Source organism: Pelodiscus sinensis, chromosome 32, assembly GCF_052426305.1.
Source record: "Pelodiscus sinensis isolate ZL-2025 chromosome 32, ASM5242630v1, whole genome shotgun sequence".
Taxonomy (NCBI): Eukaryota; Metazoa; Chordata; order Testudines; family Trionychidae; genus Pelodiscus; species Pelodiscus sinensis.
In genome coordinates, this window is record NC_143083.1 from 13863566 (window position 1) to 13880435 (window position 16870).

At 42.7% G+C, this 16870-nt stretch overlaps 1 protein-coding gene across 8 annotated transcripts in view; it reads right to left on the reverse strand.

Moving 5' to 3' along the window:
• The window catches only part of GNG7 (G protein subunit gamma 7), a 141899-nt gene that overhangs the window by 114129 nt on the left and 10900 nt on the right, over positions 1-16870 (reverse strand). For all 8 annotated transcript variants that reach the window (XM_075902748.2, XM_075902746.2, XM_075902743.2 and 5 more), the window contains exon 2: positions 173-249. The gene's annotated coding sequence lies outside the window, so the exon portion shown is untranslated. The remainder of the gene's footprint in view (positions 1-172; positions 250-16870) is intronic.

Here is a 16870-nt window from a genome sequence, read left to right on the forward strand (position 1 = left end):
GTCTTTCGGATTGGATTCTAAGTGTATTGCTATTCCCCTCCTCAAGCCAGTTGGAGGAGTGATTAACCAGCTACTCAGTTTTTGAACATCAGGGTCCGTAGGCTAAAGAAACCGAAGAGAGGCACAGCAGTTTTTAGCCACACGTTGTGGAGTACTGTAACACAAAATGTACCTGAGTAGATGACGTCAAAACTACTGGTTTCAGCACCAAGGGAGTTGCTTTCTCCGGCTTGAGTGAAGACGCTTTTCCTTAACAAAAACAGAAGAGATTTTACATTGATCAAGACATGGTTAGCTGTGTTTGACAAGAAGCATCATTTGCACTGACTGTACTTTGTAGCCATCACTGCTCCCACAACACCGGATGCCCCATGTAGTACTAAAGCATAAAGACACCGAGCCCAGACAGACACCACGTATTCTACTTGGCAGGCATTCATTATGTGAAGGCCACAAACAGAGTGGCTACTGGCCAAGTGGGTGAGAGAGCCTCTTTGCACTGATGTATCAGTGCGTGGGGAAGACAATATTTTTCCCTCTATTAAACTGCTTAAGTGTGGATGGTGCAAAAATATTTAATAATTATGATGGAGTATCCGGAGCTCTAAGTAATTCTTAGTTGTGCCTGCAGATGGCTCCCTCACCAAAAGGATGGGCCTTCATAATTACAGGGTTGGTTTGTTTAAATCTATTGTTAGGCATGTACGGAATGAAGAAATATTCCGAGTGCTTAGTCAGCTATCAACCGAGGTATCACAAAGAACTTCCCTCCTGCTGATGAGAGTCATATGGATTCCATGGAACCGCTCAAATACGCATTATGCTTTTCTAAAGACGCAAAACCGAAGATTTCAGAGAAATCAGCCAAAATGGTTAACACGAAACCTGTCAAGAAAGCAGTCATTAAAAATTAAAACGAAGAAAGATTTAGCCATAAGCCACACCTACAACATTATTCTTGTATGCCTCCTCCTCAGAGCAAACATGCAACCTGCATATTTGTTTTAAGCCTCATAAATCACAGAAAAAAGCTCACAAATAAACCCTTTCAGAATTACATTTTCAGGCAGGGAGAGTTGCTGAAATGCAAGCCTCTTGTGTTGTTCTTTTACTGCAGAGGACAGCACCAATCTGTTCAATCTATATCATAGCAGATTAAGATTAAAACTCAGGAAAATCGTTCTAACTGTAAGAACAGTAGGACAAAGGAACCAACTGTTTGGGAAGTCACAAAAGCACCTTCACTGGATTTCAAAAAGAGGCCGGTAGCTATTTGTCTAGGCCAGTTAGACGCTAAAAATCCTGCATCTCAGCAGAGGGCTAGGTTAGCAGTCCATTCTAACCCTAGGGTTCTTTGATTCATTATGACACAGAAAGATAGCTCACTTTATAGGGTACGCTATCTATCTTAGGGATGTTAAAAACTGTGTAACAGGGTTACCGTGTAACCCATGAAAATCTCAATGGTTACACAATTACCCACACTGAGGGCTCTGAAGTATAAATCTTGTAGCTAGCTTAGCTTCATACTGCAGAGCCTGCAGCAAAACATCACCTGGATTAGGGCCGCCAGCCCCTGCCTACCCAGCTATAGAGAAGGCAGCTTCACTGCCCTGCCGCAGCGAAGCCAGGAGCTGGCTGAGTGGAACCGAGACCATTAATCAATAAACTGCATCAGTGCAGGGGTGGGGAACCTAAGGCCCGGGGGCTAGATGCAGCCCTCAGCTTGCCTGGATCCAGCCCCCGAGGCTCGGGGCTCCCCCCAGCATTGGGGAGCCCACGCCGGCACTCCAGCCCCCCACAGGGATGGAGCACACAAAATCTACTAGCCTGATCCCTCCCAGGCTCTGGTGTGAGAGGGGAACGTGGGGAGGGTCTTTCGCCTTCTCAGTCAGGGCCATGTCAGTGAGGGTTTGTTTGGGGGGTTTTGCGTATCACTTGTGTGCAGCCCCCAACTGATTTTTCTGTGGATCATCAGCCGCCAACCCAAAAAAGATTCCCCACCCTGTTATTTGGTTATACTCCAACATCCCGAATGTAGATACTTTTTAAACATAAGCCAGACTGGTTGAGAGTACACTATTTCTGCTACGTTTTCAAAATACAGCCAAGCAAGCCGAGTGAGAATCCAGAATTATTTGTTATATACTCACACATGTTTGCTATTTTACAGACATTTCTGCAGGAGAGAAAAACCTCGTTTCTTGCCTTATTTATTGGGTTTAATTTATTACCTACTACAACAAAAAGCCTTTGGCAAAAGCTTAGATCTTTTGTAGCCAAAAGGAGTTTTGTCATGGCCTTCAATGGGGTCAGAACGACAATCCTTGCATTTACGCTGTGTCCACAGCTTCAGTTGTTATATAAGTAGTTTAATACAGGATGACAGGAAGTTGCTTCAGCATTTCCATGACAGCCCTATGTTCTCAGGGAATGGTTAGCCAACAGGATTCCTCCTGAGAGAGGAGGGGAGTGATAGCTATTAATTAAAATGCATGTTAACTGCAAGCACGGGGGAGTACAATGGCGTATCAAGCTCTCGTTATATTTGGAGATAGGGGAAGTCTCTCAAATCTCTTCAAGTTTTGCTTCTTGTCATCTGGGCTCAAAAAAATCCCCCCACAACCCATATAATCAGTGGCCTACTAGCTAAGCCACAGTGTAATAATATCAGTCCTAATGGCAAGAATTGAGAAACAGATGCTGTGAGCTCATGGGATAGCAAGTAATTGCAGCTCCTTCCTCCTAAACAGACGCTTTATTTACAACTTTAATCATTAACCGTTTAAAAAATACCTCTGTGCAGCCAGTGAGGTGGCTGGACATACTGAAACAGCGATACATGTCAAGATTTAAAAAGTCAGAGGAGTCATTACTGATAATCACCAGAAAGCTAAGAAAGTTTACTTATCCCTGTTGTGAATCATTTGTGTTTCTGCTGCAGGGAAAGCAGGTGCTCTGGAAATAGCATCAAGAGTTGGAAACAATCATGGATTTGGAGAAATATCACTGCCATGGTTTAAAATGGAAGGGACATTACAAGAATACTGCTACCCTCCGGGTGCTAAGGTAAACATGGTCACGTGTCCGTAACAGTTATTGAGGTCTAAGGGAAAGTAATTCCACATGCTGCTTTGGAGGAGAAGTCTACAAAACACTATTAAAATTAGGGATGTAAAAAGTTGTTTAAAAATGTAACTGCATGACCGCTAAAAATCTTAGTGGTTGCACACACTACAGCAGGGGCAGAGAACCTGTTTTGGGTTGGGGGCTGCTGACCCACAGAAAAATCAGTCAGGGGCTGCACACAAGTGAGAAGCTCCCCACTGGAGAAAGACCCTCCCCACATTCCCCTCACACACCAGAGCTGGAGGGTGGGGGCGAATAGATTTTGTGTGCTCCAGCCCTGTGGGCTCCCCAATTCTGAGCCTCGGGGGCTGGATCCAGGCAAGCCAGGGGCCACACCTGGCCTCTGTGCCTAAGATTCCCCACCCCTGTGCTACAGGCTCTGCAGTATAAAGCAGAAACAAGCTTTATATTGCAGAGCCCGCAGAAAAGCCTCCCTGGGAGCCGGCCCTGCTCCTGGGCAGCCTGCATGTAACCTGCAATTGGGGGGGGGGGGGGGGAGAGAAGAGGGAAACCTTACTATGGACAGCCTACCTGCAATGGGTCCCCTGCCCCCTTGACTGGGGCAGGTGGGGAGCTGCTCCAGCCCCTACCCGTTAACTGGGACCGGTAACCCTCACCCATTAAGGATTAGGCATACCAGTTAACCATTTGCATCCCTAATTAAAGTCTAATTTGTATCCTTTCATCTATACCCTCATCTCTCAGGCTATGTCTACACTGTGGGGTTTTTTACCAAAGAGGATATGCAAATGAAGCACTCATTTGCATATCTTCTGATTGGGGGGGGCGAAGAGGTTTTGCTGCTAAAAAGTCCCATGTAGACGTGTCCATTTGTCAGAAAAAAACCCTTTTTCACAAGATCCTGTAAACCTCGATTTTTGAGGAATAAGGGATTTTTGAGGAATTGGAAGAAGATACGCAAATGAGTGTTCCATTTGCATATCCTCTTCTGCAAAAAACAGGCAGTGTGGACATAGCCTCAGGGTCAGGATTGGCAACCATCAGTAAATTTAAAGACAGTCCATAAAATATTAGCTAAAATTGGACATGTCCATAAAGGCCATAAAAAAATGTAGATGTCTGTAAATTTTGTAAAAGTGCAATAAAATTTCAAAAAACAGCAATTATTGAAGGACTAATAACGGTCAGAAATGGATCTGGGACAATTACTTCAGCTATGGTTAACAGTGTCAGTGTTCGGATGTACGATCACAAAATGGAAAACTTCCAGGACCATGATTAACTAAATGAAAGTGAGTTAAATAGCATATTGTTCTTGTGATGTACGAATGACAATGATTACTTTTCACTTTTGGCCAATTATGTCATCTTAATATAGTATAAAAATTATGTCCATAAAAAAATGTCTGTCCGTACATTTTCCCGTTTTGTCCGTAAATGAAGTTCGTGGGTTGGCAACCCTGCTCAGGGTTGTAGTCCAGAGATAAATTAGAAGTAAAATCCATCAAAGAGCATAGGGAATCCTGAGTTAAATGGGAACTTCAGGTTTCTAATTCCCAAATATCTAGCTTGGGAGAAGAAAGAATGGGGAACCCTCCTACTGTGAGATCTTGCAAAAGGATAGTGCTATGGTAATCTGAGGGGACGCAATCGATACTGGAGAAGGCAAAAACAACAAAGCACAAAATGGAATAGAGCTAACCAATGTAGTTTTGCTCTCAGTAAGCTGCTGCTCCATGCCTCCAAGAATATATGGAAAATCCATAAAGTTTCACATAATAAGCAGAGGAGCGGAAGTTCCATCAGGAGCACCATAAAAATCTCCTTCTCCTCCTCCTCCTCAGTTTTTCTACTCGACTCCCTTTATGACTTTAGCGTCAAACCGGAGAAAGAAAACCTGACTGAACAATCACTAAAAGCAGACACTAAATAAACTGAAGAGCACTAACCCAACAGAAGTATAAAATCTCTTTAATAAAACACAGAAAAGTAACAGCATGTTAACCCAACTCCGGTTCACTTCCAGAAACTGCAACATTGTACAACTAGCCTCATTTTGGCCACTGAACAATAAACTAAGAAACTCACTGCTGAAGGCCCTGCATTCATCTGTACATGAACTATTGTTCTTTGCCAGGAGATGCCTCTAGAATACTGGCCATCTTCGCTTGGCCACAAAGAACTTGCTTTATTCTCTTTAATGCAGTGACAAAAGCCCATGTAATGCACAAAGACATATAAAAGCACTATCCATTTCCATCCGATTTACAATCCCGTGCAATGAAATGGCAATAAGGACTTCAGAGCACTCACTTAGGCACCCCAGATTATTCCAGTATTTCACTCCTTGTAATATTAAAGGATAAATCATACAGCATTGGAAGATATTACCATATAATTAAATGCATTTAGTATCTATCTGCCTCAGCAATGCAAGCAATCACATAATCTCTAAGCCTTGTGTATTTATCCAAGTATTTTCACTACATAAACCAGTATTGTGAGAGAGAGAGCCTTGTCAAAATAAACTGGCTAATAACCCTTTCCGAACATGTAAAAAGTCTATTTATAAAATAGCAATACCCTGCACATCTATAGGTTTTTCATCTAAGGCTCTTAAGCACTTTATATAAAGTAAATCCTTGCTCCCCCCACAATTCTGGGTTTTGGAAGTCTCAGCTGCCTGACAGTACATTGACTGGACTGTTATGACCAATGAATGGTGAAGTAGTATTGTATCTACTAAATGAGGACCCAGGAAGAACTTGGAAGAGAATCAGAGCATAAAAGCAGTTCTTAAATCAGTTGTCTTTGTGACAGAATGCTATAGAAATTCTTTAAAACTTGACCTGTATAGTACAACAAGAATACCTTTTTACTATTACAAGGGTGTCATATCAGGACCCTTGCAGAGCAATGCAACAGAAACATTAAGAATCTATTTCTTTATCGGAACCACTGACAATATTAAATCAGTATATTGACTAGAGTTCTAACAATGTGATCTGGTGGTGATGCAAGTTACACCACCACAATTTAACCAAAATCCTTAGAACTGTTAAATATTTCACAGAAATACAGTATGCTAGAACTGGAAGGGCCCTCGAGAGGTTACCCCTGCCTTCACACCAGGACCAAGCACCATCTAGAACTAGATCATCCCACATAGATGCCTGTCCAAACTGCTCTTAAAGATAGCCAATGATGGAGATTCCACAACCTCCGGAAGCAATTTATTCCAGTGCTTCACCACCCTGCAGTTAGGAAGTTTTTCCTGATGTCCAACCTAAACCTCCCTTGCCCATTGCTTCTTCTTGTCCTAGCATCAGAAGTCAAGAACAACAATTGTTCTCCCTCCCCCTTGGGACACCCTTTTAGGTAGTTAAAGACCGCTATCATGTACCCTCAGTCTTCTCTTTCCAAACTAAACAAGCCCAATTCTTTCAGTCTTCCCTCCTAGATCATGTTTTCTAGACCTTTAATCATTTTTGTTACTCTTCTCTGGACCCTCTTCAATTTTTCCACATCTTTCTTGAAATGCAGTGCCCAGAACTGGACAAGATACTCCAATTTGGGTTTGATCAGTGCAGAGCAGAGCAGCAGAATGATGTCTCGTGCCTTGCTCACAACACTCCTGTTCATGCAGCCCAGAATCGGGTTTGGTTTTTTTTTTTTGCAAGTGTCACATTGTTGACTCATATTTAACAAACAAGATCTTTCCTTGTAATAGTGACTGACCTAAAACTCCTATATACTTTACCCTAGAGAATTAAAGAACTTTGCTTTTCCAAAGCCATCTCCTAATAAAAGGTAGCCTACTAGAAATTTTAGTAATGTCTCTTCTACCCTGTTTGCCCAAAATACTTATCTCCCCTTCCCAAACGGGCATCTTCCCCACTACCTACATAAACTAGAGTTCAGTTGTTCAGTCAGTAATTCTCTTGTGTGTTCACTTGTCTTTGCTAAGAGCACCAGTTGACCTGCAATTTTGAAACACGTTTTGGTGTTACATTAACTAAAGGTGTTAGAAGTGGGTTTTGTCCAGATTAGACATGATTACGCTGTTTAAAGTAGTGACAAACAAGATCAATTATATTCTTAGGAAGATGATCCAAAGGTATTGGGATTACAGGCAGTCCCCGGGTTATGTACAAGATAGGGACTGTAGGTTTGTTCTTAAGTTGAATTTGTATGTAAGTCAGAACTGGTACATATTGTAGGGGAAACTCTAGCCAAACATTTCTCCAGAGCTCAGTTTTATTCTCCCACACCTCACTTCCCTCAGTCCTTTATTCTCAAGCTGAGGTGTCTGCTGAAAAAAGCTGTTCTGCGTCTCCCTGGTTTGCTGGGGGGGAAGCAGCTAGTGCAGGGTTGCCTCACCCCGTTTGTAAGTAGGGATCCGATGTAAGTCGGATCCATGTAACCCGGGGACTGCCTGTATTTCTGAAATCATTGCTCCCAATACCACTAACGACCTACTGATAGCAACCCTTTCATTGGACATCGTCTCTCGAATTACCACTCACTGCAATAGTTTGGGGAACATTGCAGGACAATAACCAAATGTCACCTGCTACAGGTTTTCCCCGTGCATAACGAGCCATGCTCTACATGACCATTCTATCAGATGCCAAGAACCAAAACTGTGTGCTAAACTATCTAGATTCTGGAACAGTTTGTTTGCAACATTCAAGGAAACAAGATGGCTTTGGGCAAGCTTTTTCTTCTACAACTCTGGGCATCTAACTTGGACAACATTACAGCAATCACATAAACAGGCAAATAAAGCTGGAATTAAGTTCAGAATCCCCATAAAAATAGGAGCAACAGCTGCCATTGGCAAAAGAATGGGTTCTCTAGAGCATTTGAAAGCTTTTCCTTCCTTAATTAGATCTGTTTACAATGTCAGATTACAGACAAAGTAAACTAATATTTATAAAGCAGATTAACAATGGATCTTTGTAAATCTAATTTTGCAAATAAACATCTTTCTACAAATATGAAGCTTATTAGTCAGATACTGGTGGCAAGGACAAGAGATGGGCCATAAATCTACATGTAGTTTTCTTCTATTAATAAATAAGATTTAAGTTGGCAAAGTTATCTGTTACAGAAAACACACTAAGTCTATAAGGTGCCACAGGACTCCTCGCCGTTTTTGCAGATTCAGACTAACACGGCTACCTCTAATAGAAAACACACTGACAGCTCACAAAACACTCTGAAAAGAGTATTTAGAAACAAATTTGCCCATGGTACATGTTCTGTACTTTCTTCCAATCATTCTTTATAGTACATGTTCTTCTGTTACAAACTAGAACATTATGTCTTAAATGTCCCTAATGTCTCCAAATATTGTGATCTGAAGCAAGTTCACCTGTTCCTTGGTTTTCTTCCTTATCAGTCATTTCCACAACAATCACCTACAGAAGGATGTCACAGACAGTGACCTGACAGTGTTGCTAACCCCTTAAAATACTATGGATGTGAAAGTGTAAATGTGTACACGGTTACGCACATGCTCCCTCATTTCCCATGCTGCTGCCTCTGATGGTGGGGGGGAGGAGGGACAGGTGGGAGCCAATGTATCGTCATGTATAATCACTTTTCAGCAATTACACGCTTACCTAAAATGCATTTTAGCATCCCTACAAAATACTCTGTTTTTCTTAAATCTCCAACACACGGAGATAGGCAAGTACATGAAAACATTTCTTTCATTAAGAAATCATGTATTTATGTTAGCTCACAAGGCTGCCCAGAAAATAATTGAAAATGTAAGCCTTGAGACAGTGGTGGGCAACTTGAGGCCCACAGGCCACATGCGGCACAGCGGGGTGCTAAACTGTTGCCACATTCCATTGTTTGACAGTAAACTTTATTTTCCCTACCCATATTACTAAAGCAACACACACAGAGGCTATATTTTGACTGCAGAGATCCCGGAAAACCTCTGCCGAGTCCAAGAAACGCACCCACTCTTTCGGAACAGTTTCCAAAAAAGCAGGTCTGTTCTTTTGGCATATCTGTGAAAGGAATAAGGGATGTTACAAAAGAGGACTTTTTTCTGCAAATTGGCCCAGTGTAGATGGGCCAAGTTTTGGAAAAGCCTCTTTCGGAAAAAAAAGCAGAAAGAGATACGCAAGTTGCAGTTTACGTATCTTTTTCCGACTTTTCTCAGCAGTCTAGACATAGCCATAAAGCAAGGGCATGTGAAGCAAGGTGTATTCTGATTGCACACAACACTGACTGAGAGCCATGCGCACCCTCTGCATCCAATCAAAGCGCTGCTACGGTTCATTCAGCACAGCACACAAATTCTACACACACGAGTGCAGTTAGAAAAGCTATCATAAAAAGGGAAACCTTTTTGGTTACGGCAAACTTGCGGCCCACTGAGATGAAGGAGGGCCATACATGCGGCCTACTCATTAGCCTAGGTTGCCCATTCCTGCCTTAAGGGCTCAAAATACACAAGGCAATAAAATAAATCTAACGTGTTATATTTTAAAATCTCATGATTTAAGCCAATCTCCCAATTTCTGCATGCATGACAATAGCGAGACCACAAATTCTCAGAAATCATTATTTGCACATAAATGATTCCTGGATACCATTAACCAGAATGGAGGAAGAGAAATACTGACGATATATTTGTTTTAGCCAGTCTACCCATAACACATCAGCCAGTCTTTAGATTATGTAGGAAAATGGTCAAGGGTTTTATTTTCATACAGCAGTGCAAGGTTTTTATTAGACAAAGAGTATAATAATGGTTATACCAGCACTTTCACTGCTAGCCCCTTTGATTTTAAGCTTAAAAAATAATGGATATAAACATTTAAATCAGATTAAAATTCAGAAAAAAAGGCAGGGTAAGGAAGGCAGAGAAACAACAGTGGGTCAACGTTTAAAAGTAACTCAAAACAGCTGATTAATTTGGATTTTATGCTTATCTTTTTTTAACAAAAAGTCAAAGCAGCAAAATACAATCGTATTGGACAGGCAGAGTGTTAACCATCACCTGGTGTCTAAGGGGTTAAACTGAGATAGCTAGTAAAGGTGTTGGCCAGGGGGCCAGGAGAACCAATCGAAAAAGAGTGCTGGAAATTGAATTGTATAAGGTACCTTATCGGTTTTCTTTGTGTGTGAGAGTTAAAGGACATTGAATGATTTCAACCCAGACAGGACTACCATGCCTCCAAGGAATTCAGGGCATGGAAGTGGACTGAACAAAGTGAAGATTGTGAGTAATAAAAGGAAAAAAAAGTGAATCTAGTCACAATCAGGGTTGTGGGGTTTTTTTTTTTTTGTGGTTTGGTTTGAACTGCTCTGTGTGAATCTATGCCTCCCCTCCCCATTTACCACCTAAGTATTGTTCCCAGATATTCTCTGTGTTTTTAATTTGTTTCCCTTAGTTGCTCTGTAACTTCTAGCAACTCCGTATGCTTTATCAAGCATATCTTTTGTTTTGTAATAAACATCACTTTAAGGTGATGATTTGACCTTGGGGTACCATGGGGGTAGGTTCAAGTGTTTGCCCCGGTTTTAGGAATAAAAATCACTTGATAGCAGTGACACTCCCCCAAAATCTGTGGATTGTGATTCTGGGGGAAGTTTTTGTAACCAGTGTCTGTAGTGGCAAGGTATATTTAAAGTCTTTGTGGGCCCCCGCCTTCTGCTCTCAGAGTGCCAGAGTGGGGAACGGCCCTGACAACAAGTATATTGCATTGCTAGATGACCCAAATACTGTCTCAGCTGAAACCACACCCGCTAATCATGCTGTTTTGCCAGTGTCTGACTACAACTTTGAATATCCTAGAGGAACAGCTGTTGGCTTTTTGGTAGATTTAATAAAATGTCCTGTCCTCCAACAACTTTTTCCTCAGATAACTTCCAGATCATGGTGGAGATATTTTAATTTTTCTAATATTAGCACAATTTCCATATGAAAACATTAGAAAGTTTGGTAATAAACACTTCCTTTAATACTATTAATCATGGTAACTGAAAGAAATGGCTCTGAGCTGCAAAAGAGATCATATTTCACCAGCAAAGTAACAGTACTGATAGTGTTACCCAAACAATCTCTCCCAGCTGTTATTTACTAAAGAGGCTCAGAAGTGGTTACTCTCAAGCTACAATGAAACCACAGCAACTCCACAAGAGACTCAAGAGTGGAGTAACTTGGCATCTTACAGCAACATGCAACCTAAGAGCACAACCAGTCTCTTGGCATATTTATTAGCAGATATGCCACTTTTTCTAGAGCAATGAGATTCTAAAAACAAGAAGCTGCTGGTACATAGCCCTGGTACTGTGTTGACTTTTAGCAGCTGTTGCTATTACAAGCCCTGTGCCTCTCCAACAGAACCTGACAACGTTGTACCAAAGCTGTGCAATATTTCCAGATACTCATTAGGGCAAACCCACCAAAACACAAATCCAACTCCCCAGCAGCGAAAGACTGATGCATTTACCCAGGGGTGTGTCTAGACTACAGGGTTTTGTCGACAAAAGTGGACTTTTATCGACAAAACTATACCTGTGTCTACACTGCCGCTGAGTTCTGTCAACGGCTGCAAACCTCATTCTGCAAGGAATAACGCCTTTTGTCGACAGAGTTCTGTCGACAGAAGGCGTTATTGCATCTACACTGTCTTTTGCGTCTACACCGTCATGTCGACAAAGCGCCTTGCTTTGTCGACAGAACTGGATGTAGTCTAGACACGCTTTGTCGACAGTACCTGACAGTTGCATCTGACGAAGTGGGTCTTTGCCCACGAAAGCTTATGCTCCTACACTTCAGTTAGTCTATAAGGTGCCACAGGACTCCTCGTCGCTTTTGCAGATTCAGACTAACACGGCTACCCCTCTGATACTTGTAGTCTAGACGTATCCCAGGAGACCACCACCACCACCCTTTCGTAGTTCAAAGAAAGTAGTAGAAAACATGTTGCTGTTTACCCTACCTTAACACAATCTTTTCAAAGTTTAATACTGAAATGATTAATAATTCCAAAACAAAAAGAATGGGAGAAGCAAACAAAATTCTTTTTGCCAATATGTAAATCATTTTTATTCCACATACTAAAATGTAAAAAGATACTATTTTCTTTCAGGTGCTTCAAAAAGACCTAATCCCCAGATTACCTGACCAATCCCCAGAAATATTTATAAACATAGGATGTTTAACCAAATGGACTCTGAAAGCACCAATATGATTCAACAGAAAGTCTTGCAGGAAGGGAGAGGAGAGATCAAATGTTCTCAAATAAAATTTTCTGATCAAATCCAAAAATTTTGCAGTAGCAGCTCAGGCCACATTGTCACTTCCTGGAAGACCGACGCTGCAGCGATCAATCTTCCAGAGTTCAATTTAGCAGGTCTAGTAAAGACCTGATAAATCAAGCGCTCAGGGTCCCCTGCCATCAACGATGCAAGGAATAAGGGAAGTCAACAGGAGCATTTCTCCCGTCGACATCCTACTGTGAGGTCAGTGCTGAAGCTTGGCTTAAAGTACAACCACTCCAGCTACGGTTTTTTACATAGATGGAATTGCGTACCTTAAGCTAACCTTTGGCTGTAGCATGGACTTGGTCTCAGATCTACCGAGACCTTGGGCATAGAAGTTGTTTGTAACGCTGAAAAAAACCATTATGGTTATTCTTTCAAAAATGTACAGCTGAAAATTGACTCAATACAGCTTTGAAACTTTACCACACAGAAGAAAAATGCTGTTGTCCCTTAATGTTTTTAGTAGTTTTCATTTAACACAGTACTGTATTGTATTGGCTTTGGGTGAGGGGGAGACCTCTGCTGCTGCTGATTGTGTACCTCCAGTTTCAAAATGAGATGTGTGGTAAACTGGTCAGTAGTGACTGATGTTGTTGCGTCATTAAAAATCTGAGCGGCTTGTTAGTCTAGGGGTCAAATTTTCAAAGTCATGACTTAAGAGCTTTTTGAAAATATTACCACAGGTCCATCTCTATGAGGAACGGCAGAGAATGTGGTGTGTTAAGGCAACAGATGTTAGGCATAAAATATGGTTGCTTATTTACATTCATTCTTGGCAAGGACAGGTACCACAATGTAATAAGGAGCCTCTTCTCTTCCCAACCATTGATCTGTGTAGGATCCATAACGAGAAGAACCTGTAAATAGATCCTGTAGCAATGAGCTGTTGAAGATGAATCTACCAGATCACCTATGCCACCATAACAGAGGCTTTTCTACAAAGGCAACTGGCTATTTCTGTACACGGGTGGTGCCTGCTGGCCCCAAGAGTTTGCCCCCGCACCTTCTCCTGATTCAATTTCCACCACACTTTCAGCCAGAAAGGCAGTTTTTTCAGCATACCATTTCAGATTCTGGACAACTGCCGTCTCCACTGCCTGTGGTTCTTCCACCCTGGTATGTTGCAAGCATGGAGCCATCGCTGTCCTTGAGATCCTAGCCTTTTCTGGACTACAGCATTCTATGCTCAACCCCCTGCACATAACCCAACTTTGCTGCTGCCTTTCACAGAAGTTAGTCATCTTCTAAGACCCCTGAACATAATCCCATGTTTAAGGAACAGAATCCAAACCTTAATTAGTTCTTACACAGCTCCTTCCGTTAGGCAAACGCTGTACATCTATTGAAAAAACTGCATCCCCCTTCCCGTAACGTGTATCAAGAGGAAAAAGACAGTCATAGGTCATCTCATCCAGCCACTTATGCTGAGGAAAGACCAAACATTCCTACACCACCCCAAAGATGTTTGCTTAGCCTATTCTTAATCTCTAATGACAGGGAATTCCACAACCTGCTTTGCAAAATGACTCTAGAACCCTGTTAGAAAGTTTTTCTGATATTTAACCTAAATCGCCCTAAATCAGATTAACCCACTTACTTATTTTCCTACCTTCAGTGGCCATGAACAACTGATTACTGTCTTTTAACAGCCCTTGATATTTGAAGCCTTATCAGGTCCTATCTCGGTCTTCCCCTCCCTCCTCCCCCAAGACTAAATATGCCCAGGTTGTTTGTTGTTGGGGTTTTTTAAACTTTCATCACAGGTCATATTTGCTAAGCCTTTTATCAGTCTCCTTTGGGGTCTCTCCAGTTTGTACACATCTTTCCTCAAGTGTGGTGCCAAGAACCGGACACAGTACTCCAGCTGAGGCCTCATCGAGCCAAGCAAAGCAGGACAGTTACCTCCCATGTCGTACATAAAACACTCTTGTTAATACATCCCAGAATGATACTTGCCTGTTTTGCAACCACATCACATTGCTGACTCACTCAATTTGTGATCTGCTATAACCCTCAGATCCTTTTCAGCAGTACAGTGCCTAACCAGTTACTCTCCATTTTGTAATTACATATTTGATGTTCCCTTCCTAAGTGGAGTACAGATTCTACCTTCCTTTAACCAGGTCTCCCTGGTCTGGTATGGAACACGGATGTTCCTGGACCACAGAGCTCAGAAAGAGGGAGGTCTGGCGGCGTAGAGTAAGGGCCACCAGCGACTCAGCCAAGAGCCCAGTGTGTGTGTGTGGGGGGGGGGGGGGGAGTGATGGACAGCATGGCATGGAGTTCTGGCCCCAGCAGAGCTCCCTGACATGAGCGGCTGGGGAGCCCTAGCCTGGCCGCAGCCACGGCCCCACCTGGAGAGCTCCAATCCCAGGGGCATCCAGGGAGCTCTGACCCCATCCCTCCGCCTCAGCCACAGAATTCTAGTCCCAGCTGTGGAGCCAATTGCAGAGCTCTGGCTGGGGCACTATGAGGCAATAGAAGGGGCAGGCTGGAACCCCATTCCAGTGGCAGCACTGCCACAAGGGGAGGGACCTTCCCTGGTCCAGCAAACTCCCTTGTTCGGGACCAGTCAGGTCCCAAAAGTGCCAGACCAGGGAGTCCAACCAGCACACTTGAACCTCTTTAATCCAGCAACCCTGGATAATAGGGTGTACCTGACCAAAGAATTTTCCAGGGAGATCTGGGTGAGAGAGGGATGGGAGTAAGGTGCTTACCTGGCACCCCGCTCCCAGGGGCACACATGGCTCCGCACTCCTGGAGCAGCAGGGAAAGTATCAAGAGAAGCCCATCGCTTCACTGCTGTTCCCACATCTGGGGGTCGAGGGGGAGCAGCAGAGCCTCTTCCCCCTCCCCCTGCCAGGGTCAATACCGGATCAGGGATGCCCCAAGTACGGAGGTTCAAGGCGTGCTTTGCCCGTGTCTCATTGAACTCCATCTTGCTGAATTCAGAGCAATTCTCTAATTTGCCAATGCGGTTTTGAATTCTAACCCTGTCTGCCAAGCACAAGCAACCCCTCCCAGATTAGTGGCAGCCACAGCTTTAAAAGCAGATTCTCCACTCCATTATTCACGTACTTAATGAAAATACTGACTAGGACTCAACTCCGTACAGAGCCCTACGGGGCCATGCGTTTGACAGCAAGCCTTTAATGACGACTCTGAGCATGGTCTTGTACCCATTGTGCACCTGCCCTTCAGTAATTTCATCCAGACCACATTTCCCTGGTTTGCTTATGAGCCTGCCATGTGGCACTGTGTCAAGAGCATTCGTAAATAACACAAATTTCACATTTACAGATTTACACATCTGCAGGAGAGTTACTTCTCCAGAAGAACACCTGCAAGTGAGCATCTTCAGAACACGGGACCAATCTCAGGAGAATGAGATACATACTTCAGATGAGTTGAAATGAAAACTTTAAAAAAAAGTTCTACTGCCATTCCTACTGGGGACATTCTTTCTGCAGTTTATTTGCAAACATATATGGCTCCGCAGCAGCAGCAAAAATAGATCTTCATACAAATGAGCAGGATACACAATGCACAATCTGAGGGACACTATTCTTTGTGACAGATATAATGAGCCCTACAGACTGACCTTAGTCACACGCTAGTCAGATTTTCTTCCTTGAACACCTGAATGTGGTTTGAGCTTTGATTTGCTTATTGAAACCCCAGAATACCCTTTCCCTCAATATCCAGCCAGCCTACTACACTTACAACAGCTAAAGAGTCAATATGCACGGTTTGGAGTCTGGACCAGCAAAGTGTAAATTCAGAGCAGCCCAGCTCCTTACGAGGGCCAACAGAAATCAGAACCACCTCACAAGGTCAAGAAAAAAAGCACACATATAAATTACTTAGTACCCAAAGGAAGCTCTTTCAAAATTGAATTGCATCTGTCATTTCAGATTGTTATAGCACACAAAAAAAGAATACACAAACTTGCCAATTTTAGGATGCTCTGGGGGAAAAAGAAAATAAACCAGACTACACCATAAAAGATGTTCTTTCTACCTCTAGGATGTCAGGAGAAGGGACACACCACAGTGCAATAAGATCTGGAATCCCAATTTGTCCATACATAGTAAACCACAGAATTAAAAACTGTCTCATCGCAAGAGGAAGAGATGCAAACAACATTTATCATCAAGCCCATAAAGATAAAAGAATGATTAAAAAAAACAATCAAACTTAAAAAAAAAAAAAATCATCCAGGTCCTCCACCACCTCCCACCCCAAAAAATAACCCCAGACCATGAAATTAAGCATCTATCTACATGATGTACTTACCTATATATGATAAGGAAACAGCTTTCCATTAGACAGCGCAATGATACATGTGGCGAACCACTCCCCTGCTTGGAAAGGGCTTGCAACACAGACAAAGGCTGCTTTCATCAACCCTAGAATGTCTCTTTCCAAAAGAGAGGAGGGAGTAGTCTATCAGGGACAACCTGCTGTGTTCATGAAGGAAGAG